This window comes from Motacilla alba, chromosome 11 (assembly GCF_015832195.1).
Source record: "Motacilla alba alba isolate MOTALB_02 chromosome 11, Motacilla_alba_V1.0_pri, whole genome shotgun sequence".
In the NCBI taxonomy this organism is placed as follows: Eukaryota; Metazoa; Chordata; class Aves; order Passeriformes; family Motacillidae; genus Motacilla; species Motacilla alba.
The window spans coordinates 5,706,381-5,722,512 of NC_052026.1; the positions used below are offsets into that span (position 1 = coordinate 5,706,381).

Sequence of the window (16,132 nt, forward strand, 5' to 3'; positions counted from 1 at the left end):
GACTATCTTAATAAGAGCTGTGAAACTGAAACATTGATGGATCATGTTACATACCAGGCATATCTGAAAAGTTTTTCATTAAAATGAACTCGTAAAGACTCTTAGTGCTTGCTTCTCAGCAGATGGCAAGAGGTGTTTATTTGCTTTATGGAATTCTTTCTGTTTATATACAGAGAAACGGAGAGGACAGCTCTGAAGGATCCAGTTAGTACTTGTAGGAGTATTTAAAATATATATGGTTACTATTATCACTAAAACTTCAGTTATGCACTCCTTTTTTAATCACTTCTACCTTTGCATTAAAACTGTTCCAAGCATTGGACTTCCTTGGAAAAAAATATAAATATATCTTCCTAGTGTGATAAAGAGTGATAAAAATTTTAATATAAGGGCTTTTTTAAAGTCAAATCTTTTCCATTCTGTGTCTTTCTTTCCTTCTATCTTCCTGATTCGCTGTTAAATAGCTCCTGCTCTATTTCTGGCACTTATGGACTTTATTTCTCTTTCCTTGTCCTTTTTCTTTCCATCTGTTTGCTGGTTTCATTGTCTCTTAGCTGCCGTTCCCCATTATTGTATCCTTCAATCTGCAAATCCTCTCCCATATGTGCTCTTGTCCTTCCCTAGGCCTCCTGCCTTTTGATTTTTTCCAGATCTCATTTCCTTTTCACCTGATCTGGCTTTATTCAACTCTGCTCTTGTCTATCTTTCGGCCTGTCTCAGGCCTCCCTTTTTCCTTCTGTCCAGTTGTGAATCCATAAACTAAACAAGACTTTGGCAGAAGAAGTCAACAAATGCGGTGTTCAGACCAGAGCCTGACAGCTGGAAAAGGAAAAGGGGGATGCAAAAGCCAAACTTTTGATTAGACTGGTGTGAATACTTTTTAATGAACAAAACATTCATTGAATGTAACCTCTTCTGCTTTCAAAGTTTCCTGCAACAGATTGAGACATTCTGTATTTTATGTAGTTAATAATATTTATGAATTTTATTTGAACATATTCCTGATATGTTTGTAACAGTTTATGCTGGGAACCATGCTTTGTACTGTCTTGGGCATTTGCAAGGATATAAAATGTTATTATTTGAATTTCTGGCTTGGGTGAATTACAGAATTAGGAATTGTGCAGATTGGAGTCTTCATCAGTATAAAATTAAAAATTCATAATTATAGTTAGGGAATTGAAATTTAATTTAAGATGTGATTTTAAGTTGGATTTTTTTTTTCTAGAAAGATTTAAAGAACTGCCAAATATTATCACATCAAATGACATTTTAAGTCGGAATGGACCAAATGTCAGTTATTTTTGCCAAATTCCTGTAAAATTCCTGAACAAGTAATCTTCCTAATTTGCAGACTGCCTTTTCTCTCTAAGTTTGGTACCTCGCATCTGTGCTAACCAAAAATAAAACTTTAAGTATTTGACTGGATTGAGTTTTGAGTTTTCTTTCCTGTGCTGCTTTACTGAGGAGAGATGCACCACGTCTGCAGGAAAGCCAGCACATTTACATGGGTAAAAGCCCATTAGGAGTACATGCACCTGTAAATAGCAAACATATCAAGACTATGTTCCCCCACCCTGACAAAATCAAAAATACCTAGAGACAGGTTGAATTTTGAATGAAAGACTAAAAGGCTAATCTGATAACGGTACACTCTGTCCACAAACCCCTGGTTAAAGAGCATCCCCTTCACCTGAAACCACTTCAAAATGCCAGGTCTTGTTTTAAATAAGTAAAATTAAAAGCCTAACATTGTTTCTATGATAACAGCATTTTAGTTACAGCTCCCAATTAAAAAATTAATTCCCCAGTCTGAAGGCGTCACACTGGATTACATTCTTTGTTAAAGGAAAAAAGAAAGAATCTTCTGTCTGGTGACCTTTATTTTGGCTGAAGGCTAATAGAAATAGACATTGAGCTCTAGAGAAAAAATTCTCCCAGGAAATGTGCATACTGATATTACTTTATTTACATTATTGTTTTCTAATTCAAATAAGAGTGCTGCTTTTGGGGCTATGTACACGATTTCCATGCATGGCTTTGTAGCTGAAGATCTTGCAGCCCCTGCCAGGAGCTGTGGCCTCAGTGGCTGTTGGGGCACTTCTGCCTGTCCCCTCTGAAGGGGCTGGGGCTGCTTCTCTTGCAGCAGCTTCCCCAGCACACCCTGCCTTAGTTCTGCCAGGGGAAAGCTGGGCCTGTCCTGGGTGGACACTCTCAGGTTCATGTTTGTGCGTTGTTCTGTACCACAGGGGTTTTTCCTTGGGTTATATTGCCTTTGTGCTGCTGTGAGAGTGCAGAATAAAGGGCACAGGACGGGCTTAGACCTCCTGAGAGGACACCGATGTGATGGCAGGGAAAGAACCTCCTCTCTGCAGAGCTGTGACAGAGAATGAGGAGAGAGTTGCAGGAGATTGTTAGAAGCTGCTGGTCAGAGAGAGGCAAAGGAAGAGATCTGCCTGAAAGGACAAAGTGGATGAGGGGCCTTGTCTAAGGGTCCCTCCTGTGGGGCATGTTTGGGTGTAACCACTTAGGAGTTCACAGCCCTGCTCTGGTGCCCATTTGAACACGCGCAGGCAGGTTCCACCTACCTGCATTGTAGAGAAGTTTGAGTGGAATAACAAGTAGAGCACATTTCTGGGATTTGCACAGGGAAGTAGTCCTCCACGTTAGTATTGATTCCATCCTTGAGACAGAGGCTATCATCCATTGTAACACTGCCACTGGAATTTCAGATTCCTGAAGTTCTCCCCTGGAGTGCCTGAGCAGTCTCCATTGAGCCATGCCTTGCTGGTTAATGAGCTCCTCTTGCCCACGTGCAGTGAGCACTGTCTCTCACCAATGCCACATCCAGGCATAGCTAGTAAATGTTTTTCACTGGATTGTGTTGTTTATTGGGTTTTTATTTAAAATACACTTACAGCTCTGGAGTAGAGAAGCCCTGGCTGGGAAAGTTGATTTTCCTCTGTTCTGAAGCAAAACCAAGAGAACTGTTTTCCATGATGTTTTTCTGTCTTGCAGGCTGCCCCAGTAGCCTTACTCTTGAAGAAGAGGAGAGTGCAAGGAGCTTTCTCTTCTGCCCCTAGAATGAAAAGTGAGCCCATGCCTTCTCACTGGCAGCACCAATGCTTTCCTGGCTGATGATGCAGGGACATTGAACTTGCTTTAAGGCAATTCAGTAATTTCCCTGGAACAACATACCTGCAGTAGTGGAAGATCTACAATGAAATATACTTTGTCTAGGAAATGCTTTATTGCTCACGGCCAAAGAACAGACCCTCACGTGGAACTTCCCTGGAAGTGGGCTGTTTTACATCCATTTACTTCAGTTGTTACTCTTGTGAAAGGCGAGAGAGGAAGATAAGAAGTAATGTTAGGAGTCTGATATCTGCTACAATTTGTTATGAAGGTTCTGTCTCCTAGGACATTGTTTGCCCATCTTAACTGGTAATGTTCCTCAAAGACTCAAAAAAAATATCACAGCAATAATGAATCTTTGCTGATGGACATCAAATGTTTTTCTGGGGTTTTAAAGAGTCTAAAAGAAATCAAATTATTCAATCTTCAGAAAAGTTAACAGGTGTTCATATCAGAGAGGTAATGAAATATTGCCTCAGGTAGGGAAATAGTGCTGTAGTGCACCAGTAAATCAGAATACTCTTCTTGTTCTGAGCTGACTGAACTTGCTTTCAGTAGTTCAGCATATCTTTGTTTATAAATCTAAATGCTATTGTGTGGTATTGTACTTTGCAGTGTAATAAATTGTAACATTCAACATTAACTGGTCAGGCTTCAGTGATAACAAAAGTTCAGCAGGCTGGTGGCACTCTGATCAATATTGCCTTCTATTTATAGTATTGTTACAAATTGAAGTTTTATTTAAATTAGACAATGCTGAGAAGCTTACAGTGGATCAATAAGCTAAAATACAGTAAAGGATTTTAATTCATGGCTGATATGCTGCTAGTCTTTTGTCACATGCACCCTTAATGTCCCCTAAACAAAATCACATTTACATATCCTGTTGTCTGGCAAAGCTGCAAAACTGTTTTAAAGAAGGAAGATTTTGCTGTGCAATGAGGAGGAAAGGTGCTGGATAGGAGGGGAAAAGGCCAGATATCTTCTGTTTGGTTGGGGATTTTTTGTGTGCTTGTTTTGCTGTTTCTCCATTCACTGAGCTGTATTTTATGCACACCATATAGATGGTGCTCGTGCTGGGACTCTGCTCTGCTATGCACACCAACATTTCTCCAATGGCAGCAGAACTGTTTTTCTGTTACTTCATCTCTGTTATGAGATTAGACTGTTGCTAATATGATATGTCTTGTTCTCAGGGGCCACCACCAGATTTTGGGGTTTGATTTGGGATATGACAACCCAAAGGCTACTGAACAACATTTTCAGTACTTTTGCTTGAATGAAAATACGAGGTTTTCTTGCAATTATTAGAATTTGATTTCTGTCAGCCCTATCTAATCATTAGGTGATAGTTCATATGTGAGCCACCAGCAATATCTGAGCAATCAGGCCTGGGTGTGTGCATTGGCTGAAGACAAAGGAATTGATGTGTTCTTGCTGACACAAGGGGAATGGTCAAGAATGTTAATTATATATTAATCATCATGGTCAGCTGGCACAACCAACAAAGTCCCTCTCACACTATCCAAAATAAACTTGGAATAATGATGTCAGAAAAATCACTATAGAGCTTTTACAATGCCACTGATTTATCTGAAGACGAGTTTTGAGATGGGTGATTAATAGGGAGATTTGCCATTATACACAGTTAAAATTTAAACAAAGTCTAAATATTCTTAGAAGAATTCCCTTTTGTTCTTCCAATAGCAAGCTTAGGTGCTCTAGAGCTGAGGGGATAATTCAGTCTGACCTCCTAAATGTTGCAGATAAGAGAAAGAGATGAAAAAATGCCATATATACTGTATGTCTAACAAGATAAGATTTGTAAGTGTATTCCCCTGCCAAAAAAGATCCAGCCCTTTTTTTTACAACATAATGACTCTAGCTGGCAAAGCCTAGGCTGAGTGTCCCTCTCCCAGCATGTCCTGACCCTTCTCATGTCCTGCTGCTTTACGCACAGAGGTGGTGGTCCTGTGCACTTGTCATGGGCACAGTAACAATCAGTGCCCCTCTGTGTTGTCTCTATTCCAAACTCCACTTTGAATGCCACTGCTACTTTTATTCCTTCCCACCAAATGTTTCAGGCAGTACCAGAAGCAGGTCAAAGATTTCAAATGCCTGCTCTTGAGAAGGCTGTGGCAGAAAGAAAACAGAGAGATTAATGGGAAATTGGAAAACAAAAGTTCTGGATTAACTAAATAAAATACATCTTTAGCTGAGATTAGCTGTTCTATGTGTCACCTCTGGAGATAGATAAAGCATGGATGTTTGTGGCAAATGTATGGGGGAGTGTGTGAATCTTCCTTCTTATGTCTGGATGTGGGAGACACAGCAGGAGTGAGTGTCACAGGGATGTGGATGCTTAGAGGGGGTGATTGTAGGGAATCCTTGAGGCACTAAAAAGGTATTTGGCTTTCTGTCACTGTTCATCTGGGAAGTGTGCACAATAACAAATTGGGGTAGGGGACATTCCAGGTGGTCATGGAGGGCACTGAAAATCCTCTTGGTAGTGGAAGGGTCTGAGCTCACGGGAAAGTAACAGCACAGCCGAATGCTGTGCATTTCTCCCAGTCTGCTGATTCTTTTGTCCTCCGAGTTACCTTGTTCTCAGGGTCAGTAATCCTTGCATACTGGCAGATACTTGTGTCTTCTGAAGTTTTGTTTTCCTTCTGGCCTTGTGTTTCCCTACAAGTCCCTAAGCCTTTTTAAAAATATTTTTATTTTTCTCCCTTCTTTGCTGCCACCAGGTTATTTCTCCTTCTTCCACCTACTGCTGTGGCTGCTCTCTTCTCAGTGTGTGAAGTACCATTCACATCAAATAAAGAAGGAAGTAGAGCAGGCTTTTAACTTCAGCTGTGGGCACAGCTGGGGGGAGCTGTTTTCTAGCAGCAGGAAACATTGTCTTCTTGTTCTGTAAGAATTTCTGAGGCTGGTTTTCCCAGATCAAAATGTAAAAGAGACTCCACTTCATCCAGAGATTACACTTACATATATGTGTATATAGACTCATATATATACACACACACACAAATAATATATTTTCTCTAATCTTGACCTTCTCTCTTCTCAGATAGTCTTCCTCCTCCACCTCAGCAGTGATGGGAATCTCCCTGAGAGACCTGAAGCTATGGAGTGTAAAAACTGGAGAGAGATTATCTTGTGCCTTTTTCTGGCTTTTGTCATCGTTCTCCTTTTTGGTTGGATGACAGCACTGTGATCTAGAGAGAGAGTGAGACAAGCAAACTGGCTGTACTCTGCCCCATTTGGCAGAGAATTCTAAGATCTTCTGAAATTAAAGTCCATAGTTTTAATAGCATTTTTGAGACCTCATCTTGCATATTAGAACTTAGCCAGGTATTAGGTAATTTAGATAATAAATTATCTTCAAAGTGACCCATCATCTTAGTATTTATTTTTTTTTCTAGAGGATGTAAGGCATAAAAGCAAGCTTTGTAGTTTTATATCTGTCAGCATGTCACATAAATATCTCAGTAACTACTGATCTTATCACCATAAAACTTCCATTTATACAGTTAGACATGTCATGTTGGTCAGTTGCACAAAAAGTTAAGTACATGCAATATTAAACTCCAACCCATGCCAGCTCCATTAGCCCACATCTTGAAGTTCTCTCTGAACACTATTAGAGAAGAGGGGGAGGAGCAGGAGGCAGCATACAGCAGAATCAGATGAGGATGGACTCATGTTGAAAATTACTGAAATGATGAAAGAGTTTGCAGAGGGATGTTTGGAGTCTTTGCATTTCCCTGAAAATCAAAAGATCTGTTTTCTGTTTGATGAATGACTTTAATAGTTTTAATGACCTCATATAATTTATTTGATTGTATTGTTCATTTTTATTAGAAAGTCAGCCTAGCAGCATTTCAAGTTGTATCACCTTTGCATGTCAGAATTGAACTCTGATCTAAACTTGCCATCTTAAAACTTATATTACTTTTTTGCCCTTTTTATATTAAGAGTTAAATTCAAAAAATGCTGAAAGTTACTTTTTTTTTAGGATTCAGACTGGTTCCTAACAGACTTGGCAAGGATGTGTCTTTAAAAAGCAGTGTAAGCAGTTGCTTTCTTCTAGAGTAAAGTTTGTTTGGAGTAATAGTTTAGAAATTGTGCAATTTATTAATTTGATTTATGTTTTGAAAATTCCCATGAAACCTTCCATTAATACTGTTTACTAGTCTTAAGTTCTGTTGCATTTTGTATTTTATACCCCTTAGAAATATGTTTGTAGAATTATCCTACATGGTAAGATTATGTGTGAGTCAAGGCATTGTCAGGTTAGGTGAAGTTAAAGGAGAGTTTTATTAAAACATGCATGCTAATTGTCTGCCTAATGTTATCAAATTAGTTAATTTCAAGTATGGTGACTATAGGAAAAAAATTACTGAAAATATGTAACTTGGTCCTCTCTAAGGCCTGATACTAAATTGGCTCCTCTTGTGCACACATACTTCTGCAGATACATGCAGCAAATTGCAGGTAAAGTAAGCATTTGGTGCCACACACATATATCTGCCTAGGCCAAATTATTCAGCATCTGGAAATTCACTAACTTTGCATCTTTGTGCTTGTTTTTACATTTGTGTGGATTCGGCAGGGCAGCACATTATTTACTCTGAGAAATACAGAGAACATCTCTCATACTTATCTTTACAGAAATCCATGAGGCTGCATTTTTTTGGCAGCACTGATAGCAGAAAATCTTTCTGTTGTTAATGATACAAAATCGACTTTGCTATGGTATTCCCTACAGAAAACAGTGCATTAAAAATAATGGTGGTTAAATTTGTATATGTTCAAGAGTGTTACAATGTGAGGCATGAGTCCAGTGTTCTGAAACAGTGAGACATGTGCAACGCTGAAAACATGCATGCTGTGTAAAAGCACGTAGCTCCCCTAATTTCAGTTAAACCACTTGTATGTAGTCTCCAATTTTTCATTTATAAAGCTGTGTTCAATTTAAAGCTGGGTTGAGTGCGCTTGTCACTGAGTCCACTATTGGCAAGACTGGTCATTAAAAAAATATTAGGACTAAACTTGATTTGCCAGGTTCCCAAATGAAGAGGAATCAAGGAGAAATTTGAGTAGTGGCCTTTTTCCCTTCTCCTGAAGGAGACATTATCAACTCATTAGCTACAAGCCTGCACAGAGGCCCCAACTGTGACTCTTAAAGCAAGAAATACATTTCTTGTGGTTAAGATTGACTTTCAGCATGCCAGCTGTCCCTCTTTTGGAAGGATTGGCCTTATTTTTCAAGTAGAACATGTGCCATCTTGATTACCCAAACTCTTAATTCAATGCTGTTTTATGCTTTGTCTCCTCAAAATATCCCTTATATCCAGCTTTGATTGGTGGGTAGATGTACCAGTACTGATCAGCTTAATTACCAGTGTGAGGCAGCGCAATGCAGACATGAGGTAGCAGCACACCTTTCCCAGCATTCTGAGGTAATTAACCAAAAAATATTTCCCTGCCACCTGTCTAGCCTTGGAGAAAATCCAGTTTTCTTTCCAAGCTATGGGAAGGGGGAATCAGAGCAGAGTTTGGGTAGTAGGATGGTTATCCATGTGGTTTTTCTTCTTCCCAGGGTCATCTGCAATGGTTATATATGGAGGCTGAGGCTGCTTTCCCCCGTCTTTCCCAACTCCCAATATTGTATCTGTAGCAAAAATATGTGAAGAATTAAGGTGAGCCATGTAGGAAACCATGAGCTATGATCTTCCAGGGTTCATGAAGACTGAAATGCTGAATATACCTTTGGATGAATGAAGAACAAGCATCAACAAAGTTTGGATTTACTATGGCAAGGTTAAAATTCCTTGTTTTGTTTTATTTTTCTCAGTTAGTCAAGGTTTAAACTCAATTCAATAGCAATTAAAAGGCTAATTTTTTGTGTGTTCAGTGCTTAGCAGAAATATGCTGTAATTCTTACCATGCCTGGGTGAAAACATATATAGTCTAGTTACATTTATTATCTACAGTAAATTAAATATAAAATCTCTCACACCCAGTGCTTACATTGATATAGCATTCCAAACCAAAAGAAGCAGTATAAAATATCACAAAAACATAATGTGGATAAAACAATGTTGCTTTTGATTTTTTTTTTCTTATACTGAAAAAGCATATCACATATTAAAAAGTGATGATAGCAACTCTGGGATAACTTCTGAGTTCTGATGGATTGTAAAGCAGGCAAGCTAATGGATGTAGTCATCCATCCATGAAGAAGACTTCTATGGTTAAAGCATCCCAGCTGATCTAAAATATTTTTCGAAGACACTGACATACCTTATGGTTTCAAGTGGTCTTTACTGGTTTTGATTCAATGAAGATCATACAAAACAAATAACTTTGCCATTATACTAAAGTCTATTCCCATGTCATGTTTCCAGAAAACAACTCATGTTTGAGACAAGTTCAATTATCTGTAGTTAGATTTTTTTTTTTTTTTTTAATGCTGGAATAGTTATTCTGCTGTGGCTCAGGAATAGCTAATGGAATTTCATTCAAGCCTCGTTTAAAAAACAAAACCCATACTTTTTGGCAGGACACAAGTGGGAAGAGATTTAGTCCACAAGATATATTTTATCCTGGCATGTGGGAGAACAGTTGGTGGAAAATGGTTTCCCCTGTAGTCAGTTAGAAACTTTAACTATCTGCCAGTGATTGCTGTGAATGTGCTGCATGACATATCATGAGAATTCACATAAATAAAATGGGAAAAGCATCCAGTTCAGAACTGCCTCTATGGGAGAGTTAGGAAGAAATATATGATGAGAGGGAGAGAAGAGTTTTATAATCAAAACTTCTAGGAGTAGACCTCTGGAGCCCTGGCTGGGATACTAAGACCTTCTGCAGTAGTTGTCTTTGGATTACATTTATTACTTTGTCTGTCCTCAACTGAGGATAATGAGGAAGGTTAAAAGGCAAGTTTATTGTTAATGCTTACAAACTCATTGTTCAGAATTACATTACTTGTAACCGTGACACAATAATACAAACAGAATTTACAAAATCTGAAATTTAAAATTGTTGGAAAAAAAATTTAGAAGTATCCATTGACTATGAAAATTTCTAAGGAATGTTAAGTGTTAAGGTTAAGCAGAATTTAAGTGTCTACAGTTTACGAGTCTATCAACTTTATCTAGTTAGATGTGAATTAGTGACTCTTATCTATGTTTCTTTAATCTTTTTAGCTAGTTGAAATTTCTGATGAATTTTGGAAGTTCAAGCAAACTTGATAAAAACATCTCACTCCCATTCATGCTATTTAATTCCTACTTGATAAACTTGCTCTGCAGTACCTGTGGCTGTAACTGAGGTCAGAAATAGTGCCAGAATTACTAAGCTATATGTGGAGACCCCAGGCATTCGACTAGAAAGTGGAGTTTTGGAAGCAGTATGCCTCACTTATTCAGTTTTAGCACAAATCCACACAATGAAACAACATTAAATCCTTCAAAGTTTGCAGCTGTGCTGCTTGCAGAGGTGGTGGTAGCTGGCCCATGGTGTGCTGGTGTCTTTGTGGCCATGGGAGGTTTTGAGGTCTCTTGACTGCTTTTAATGAAAATGTGTGAAGCTTTTCTGTAGTTTCATCTTGCCTTACCAGGCACCCCAAGCCTTCAGCTGGGTCCTGGTGAGATGGGTGAGTGAAAGGTGGCCAAGTTCTCCTGTGCGTGCAGAGGGCCTCTATGGACGATCAGGCGTCATGGAGGAGCAATGGATCTCAGAGAACCAGGAGGCCGCTCTGGTGATTCTGAGGATTTGTTGCCTGGACAGCTACATTCAAGGGAGAAAAATCCCAATCAGGCAGGAGCTTGAACTTGTGCAAAAGGCAAGAGGCTCCTGCAGTGTTGATGTTTTGTGAAGAGACGTGCTGGGGCCCTGAGGGGAGCAGGGCCTACCCCTCAAGTGGCAGCAGGCAGGAGGTGCCCATGGAGCCAAGTGCCAGCCTGAGCCCCTGGGCAGTGCTGGACATCCCTAGGCAGTGCTGGACATCCCTGGGCAGTGCAGGACCTCCTGGGCAGTGTAGGACCTCCCTGGGCAGTGCAGGACCTCCTGGGCAGTGCTGGACATCCCTGGGCAGTGCAGGACCTCCTGGGCAGTGCTGGACATCCCTGGGCAGTGCTGGACCTCCCTGGGCAGTGCTGGACATCCCTGAGCAGTGCAGGGCTGGGGGTCCAGGGGCAGAGGAAGGAGGCTCCTGGTGCTGTCAGGCCCAGCAGGTGTCCCACATTTCCCACAGGTGTCCCACATTTCCCACAGCAAACCTCAACTGCTTGGCAGCATGAGAGCAGCAGTGAGGGACATCAGGCTCCTCAGCCTTTTCCTGAAGTAGGATGTCTGTGTTTCTCTGATCTATTGGTTTGTGTCATATCCTTGTTTGTTTTATTTCAGTAGTGAAATTTGCGACTAAATCTATTGCAGATTTCTGCTCCAAAATAAGCAGCTCCTGGAGTTTTTTGGTGGTAACAGAGGCATTCACACCTTCAGGAGGAGCAGCAAGCCCAGCAGTTTGGGCCTCACAGACTCATAGCAAGAGTGAGTTGGACTCACTCATAGGCTGGAGTTGGAAAGGTCCTTAAAAATCACCCAGTTCCAGCCCCAGCCTCTCCAGGCTGCAGTGGGAGTTGGGGGTCCGTCACAGAATTCACACCTCAGAGAGACTTTCCTGGTCTGACATTCCTTCCATCACACAAAGAAACACTTCAATCCCTCTTATTTGAGGCCATTGACTTCTGTGTGCCATGCCGGGAAAGTTGTTGAGAAATAACTTTGAAAAATCCTCAGAAATAAGAATGTACTTTGTAATACTCTCAGTTCTTCAGTAATATTTGTTTAAATGTGTTATTTAAATTACTATCCATTTTTAGTTGAAATGACTACTGAGATCATTAATCATTATAAAAGCATTAATTAAATAAATATCTGATTTGCTGATTTTTCATGTTCACTACTTTACAAGCTTGCAGATTAGATGAAGAAAAAAACACTCCCATATTGTCTAAATCCTTTTTGTTCTTCTGCCTATTTGTTTATCTGGCCCTTGTCCTGTGTCAAACTCTGAGGGGTGTATTCCTGTGATATTGAAGAAATAAGCTCAGCAATTTTTAGTGTGCTTTTTGTCATGCCCCAAAATGACTCTTTGGATACATTTTCTGACCCAGATTTTCTTTGCCATATGATTTTTTTGTTCTGTTTCATAACTGTGCTGGAGAATTTACATCTGGGATTCCATGTCTTTGTTTCAGTGTCTGTATTAAAAAAAAACAAACCAAAACACTTATATTTATTCAAGATCCTGATGCAAATACATTGAAGGGAAGTTAGATTTCTTTCCCTGTGGGAATTTATACTTTAATTCTTTGACTTGTTCTTGAGAGAATGAGAGACCTTAGTGTAAATATAATGAAATAATTCATGGTACAATTAATGTGATGTAGGAGAACAGCAACATGATATGCTGAATTTGAATAACTGAAACTGATCAAGAGGGACATCAGCATTAAATGCTCAATAGGATTGACATAACAAATACAAGATCGCCACTGCGTTTAAGTTAAAATACTGTCATTTGATATATTGCTGATATATTCCAGGCAAATTTGTTGATAGACTAAACATTTTGATAGTCTTTCCATTATTTCTTTGAGCCATCAGCTTTTAATTTTATCTTTCTAGTTAATATACTTGTGTATAATTTAAACAGAAAACGGTTCTGTTTCATCATAAAAGATTTGTCTGTTACTTTTGGTGTGTAAATCAAGTGGACAGCAAAACATTCTTGAACTTGTTTTTTGAGGCATTTGTTGACAACAACAGGAAAAGAGATCACAGAGACCGCCAATAAGTGTGGACATCAATTATTTTTTAATTGTATAGGAGTACAGTACACTAATTAAAACTAGTATATCTTGCAATGCCAAAGGCAAAATTAATTATTAATTTTTATTAATATTCAGAAGTAGCACAAGGAATACATTAAAAAAGATTTTGTGGCTATGACTGAGATCTTGTTTTGCTTTATATTTTAGTGAAAATAGTATGTTAGCTAAATTTGAATAGTTAAATATGCATCCAAGAGATTATAGGCATTGAATAAGAATGTTCTCTTTAGACTAGTTGCTCAGTGACAGAATATAAGAAGTAGGAAAAATTCTTTAAAAATTCTGGGGCTTTGGTTTAGCTTGTTTACTGACAAGTAAAAATACACGTTATCCTGCTGTTGTTGTTGTAGATACTATAATTATTGAGTTGTTTATTTTAGTTATGATATCTTGTATTCAGTAGAATAATCGGCTTTCCACTGCTTCTAGAGTCCAGCTCAGCAAATTAGATGTGTCTGCCTGACTTGACCAACCTGACGTGCTTGACCAACCTGAGTTACTTCTCTTCTTTGAGCAAGTGATTTGTTTATTTATTTCTCCCACAGGTCAGGCTTCAGTCTGCTGTAGATAACTCATTGGGAAATCTCCAATCTGATTCAGATGTTTTATCAGAAAGGAAGCTCTTTGTACTAGAAAAAATGTCTTTCCCAGCTATTATAGACAAAATATCAATAGGATTTTAATGCACCTGCTCAGCAGGGTGAGTTGCGGAATGCAACATTTTATTTTTTGGAATTCACAAATTTTTTAAAAATAATTTCTGAATAAGTTGTGCTTAGCTTTATTGAAGTAAGCGTGGGAAAAATACAGGAGAAAAAATGGTGACTGTTGTGAACCTTCGGCAAAAAAGCTCGTGTCTGGTGTTGTTTTGAAAGTTATGTCAGACTGTAGTGGGAGTGGTGTATTAGAAATCTTATTTAAGTAGTTGCACACTGTTGTGAAATTTCTCTAGACTAATGAGAGTGACTATTTAGGATCAGACAGGCAAAGTTTTATTTGGTTGTTTTTTGGTTTTGTTGTTTGTTTTTTTTTTACTGGACCTGGAAATATTTCCTTTTCTCTGATTCTTGCATAGAAGCATATTGAGCTCTTCATCTCACTTGTTACTGTTAATTATAACAACTCCTGTAGCCATCCGTGTACGCCATAGAAATATGGACATAGATGGCTATATTTTAGTATTTCTTTAACAAAAATCTAATATAAACATTGCCCATATTCATATGCACATTAGTGGTGCAGAGCTGCAATTCAGAATTTAGCTTTCACTTCACTCAAGCACCTTGATCTCCTATTATAGCAATACATATAATATGATTTTACCTTAGAAACTGGATTGTACAAGTTTGATTGTTGCAAATACCCAGAGCTTTCCTGTTACTTTGTTATAACAAAGCAAGGCATTAAAAAACTTAGTTTTACAATATTCCATTTGTGTGTTCCATGTAAGTTAGATGCTGTTCTTGTTCTCTTCTAAAACAGCTGGGGACCTCAGAAAGGTCAAATTGTGCCCTCCCCTTGAGCTGCAATTTTGTTAATAAAAAGAGTGGTGACAATGTTCAGCTTAAGTCTACTTCCAGGTCTGTTTTGCCTGTGGATTCCTACCTCTTCAGTGCTCTGTCCAAACCTAGAAAATGTTTCTAATTCCCATCTATCTCTGTGCCGGTGTACATGCATGCATGTCACAGAGTAGTGAAGAGGAGGAAGCCACTAATTCACTCTGCTGTCTTCCCAGAGGAATCAGCATATGTGGGAAGAGTGGGCTCTTGAAGGCAAACACTGTTCTTCATTCTACTTTGAAGTGCTTGCCTTACCAGCTTGTCAGTAAAAATTGACAAAATACTACTCACTTCTAAAAAGATAAATAAAAACTTTTCAGAAAGTTACCTATCACTATGCTAGAAAAATAGCTCTCAGAGCTGCTCTTGGTAATTCTTCTGCTCCCTGTCCTGAATGTATTGCTTTCTCAAGTGAGAGCTGTGGTTGTCCAGGAAAACTAGAGAACACCTTATGGAATAACATCAAAGAGAGGCACTTGACAAAGACAAGCAATTTAGATGCTCAGTTCTGGGAATGTATTGACTGAAGATGAAAGCTCTTTAGGGAAGAGACTTTGTCTTCTATTTATATAGAATCTTGCATAATTTAACAAATGTTGGGGACACTATTAATCTCATCCAACTTTAGATGTCTACAGTGTAGCTGTCAATCTTAAGAGAAGATCAATTGCACTCTAAAAGTGTCTGTTTCTCTCCACTGACTATAAAGGGAGCCCTCACAAGTAGCTCAGGTGCAGATGGCTTCATCTGTATTTGGGCAGATGAATCCTGCTCTAAAATGCTTTCTAATGTGACAAAATAATAGCAATTGATATTTAAAAAAAAAATCCTTGGGAATGTGTTCCATTCTTAGAGCAGCTCAGAAAATGAATGGCAGCTGCTGGTTTTGTTTAGTATTATATTCAGCAGCGAAGTGCTAGGGGTTGGTAACATATCCACAGCAGCATCAATCCATTCATGGATTCATAGCTTCTTTAAACGTTAGTTCAGGATATAAATATGAAGTAATTTGCTTTCTCAGTGCAAAAGAATAAAGCTGAACACCTGAGTTGTCAATACCATAATAGCAGTTCAATAGGAAATGCTGTCTCCAACTGAAAAGACAAAACAGTATAATTAAAATCCTTATGGGAATTACAGCAAAAACTTTCTTAGGCTGCTGTTACCGAGCCCTCTGGATCAGCTGATACTGTTTTTGAACATCTCAGAAACTGTTTACTGGTATTTTTTGGAGTGGAAATGCTGTTTTGAAATATGAAAGAACATCATGTTCTTCTACAGCAGCACCTGTGTCTTATTAGTGGCAAGTCACTATGCTTAAAAGTTGGCCATGAAGAATCTACAAGACAGTGAATCAGCCATCTGCTCAGCAAGGAGTGTTTTAGCCAGCAGAGATGGACTGATATTGCTCTTTCATACAGTGGGCATAAAATTCATGGCTGCAGCTGACCTCTATTAGAATGCAGTCCATTCAAGGTAAATATATGACAAGCTATTCCTAAAGCTGCTTTAATTGCTATGTGGGAAAGT

General features: G+C 38.8%; 1 protein-coding gene across 4 annotated transcripts in view; it reads left to right on the forward strand.

Moving 5' to 3' along the window:
- Positions 1–3,812, forward strand: part of LOC119705668 — a 137,234-nt gene extending 133,422 nt beyond the window's left edge. For all 4 annotated transcript variants that reach the window (XR_005258287.1, XR_005258288.1, XR_005258290.1 and 1 more), the window contains one exon: positions 3,019–3,812. The gene's annotated coding sequence lies outside the window, so the exon portion shown is untranslated. The remainder of the gene's footprint in view (positions 1–3,018) is intronic.
- The last annotated feature ends 12,320 nt before the right edge of the window (positions 3,813–16,132 follow it).